The sequence below is a fragment of the Belonocnema kinseyi genome, chromosome 3 (assembly GCF_010883055.1).
Source record: "Belonocnema kinseyi isolate 2016_QV_RU_SX_M_011 chromosome 3, B_treatae_v1, whole genome shotgun sequence".
Classification (NCBI taxonomy): domain Eukaryota; kingdom Metazoa; phylum Arthropoda; class Insecta; order Hymenoptera; family Cynipidae; genus Belonocnema; species Belonocnema kinseyi.
The window spans coordinates 51561206-51563123 of NC_046659.1; positions in this window are offsets into that span (position 1 = coordinate 51561206).

A 1918-nucleotide genomic window follows, 5' to 3' on the forward strand; every position below is an offset into this window, starting at 1 on the left:
ACCTTTCAAATATTTCACAATGATTTTTGGAGAATTTACCAGTATTTAATAAAGAATTAAATGATTTCCCAAAGAGTTCAAATATTTCAGAAAGATTTCAGAAAGATTTCAGAAAGATTTCAGATAGATTTCAAAGATTGAACCAAAGATTTCAATAATTGCCTAATGATTTTGCAAAGATTTTGAGATAATTCACTAATATTTTAGAAAGATTTCACAAAATTTTCAATGACTTTCCAATGACTTTAAAGATTTCACAAAGCTTACAAATATTTCACGAAGATTTAAAATATATTTCAAAGATTGAACAAATCATTCACGCGGGGATTGATCATAAGTTACAAGGGGGAGTGGACCATGTTGGTTTGCAAAAGCAATAGAGGTTGAGCGATCCAAAATCTAGGTAGAACAGCCCGCTGGTTATTTAGATCCGGCAACGACATGCCTATTCTGCCGTGATTTGGAAAAACACCGTTAACTGCAAATCAGATAAAGTCACCTGAAGCAATTAACGGTAGGCGGCTCACGGGCCTTATCCAAAATGCAATTAACGGTGTTCTTCCAAATCAAGGCAGTATTTCTCTCCTATTCGTATGGACATATCAAATACTAAGATTTTTTAATTTTTTTACGATATTGACTAAGTTCTAATTGAATTTGCTTGAAATTTAAGAAAAATACATATATTAAAAGATTTTTGTATCAGAATCTCTGAAAAAAATAAACAACTTCAATTTTTAAAATTAGACTAATTCAGAGCGATCAAAATTGAATAATGTAATTAAAAAATCATTTTTAATTCGAAGCGATTACAATTTTAAAATTAAAAATTGGTCAAAGTTAAAGCTTTATTATCTAAAGAAAATTATGTAAAATATTAATGATATTGATATTAAATAGCTTCTAATATATAGAATCTATTGAATTAAAGATCATACTCTAATTATTATTATATAAACTCCTTATCTTTAGAAACACGATAATGAATTTAAATTTAAATAACATGGATCAAAATAATTAGGTATAATTATTCATAGTATTAATTATAAATTAATTAATAATTATATTATTCTAAGAACTGGCGATAATAAATAAAAAATTATCTTTCTTATAACATTTTCTAGTTGAGAAAATCATTAAAGCCAAAGCTTAGTTAAATAATTAATTTTAAAGGAGTAGATTTGATACATTTTTCTTAATTTATTATTTTATTATGTATTATTGTTACCAACTCCGATCTTCTCTACTGACTTTATCAATTTGTACCCTGTTTTACCAAGTGAGTAGCTGGTAAGCCACCTTTCATTTTAGTTCCCGAAAAATAACAATAAGGCAAACAGGGCGCGCTGGGGTAAGTCGGTTGAAATCAAGTACACGGCATAAGCAATCTCCCAACTCATCAATATCTTTGCCTCATCTTTGCTTCTAGCTTTCTCTGTCGGTAATCATGCAATCTGTTTTACCCACAGACCCGTAGAAGTTCGAAGTTCTCTACTCACTGTAACAAGCTGAAATACACCTTCTGCTGGCTCGTTGTCTGATTGGTGGGTTCAGTATGGATTGTGAACCATTTATATGGAACCGGGAAAATATTTAATTTGATAAAAATAAATCATGAAACATTTAATTGCAGTAATAAAAGTCATTTATGTATTTTTCAATCAAGTTAGGCTACGTCCGGATTAACAAAATGCAAAAGATTTAAAGGATATTAACCCCGAGTCAGGTCGAGGAGTACCTACTCCGAGGGAATCAAGAGTTTTTCTATTCTCCTTCTCTCGTTCGCCGTGTTACGATCTTTTAAAACTCCCTCTTTGCTCGCACTACTCTTTTCTCTTTTTCACTCGCACATGCATCTTTTTACTCTTTCACCCAATCATAGCACATCATTAACATACATAAACATGCGTCATTCCCA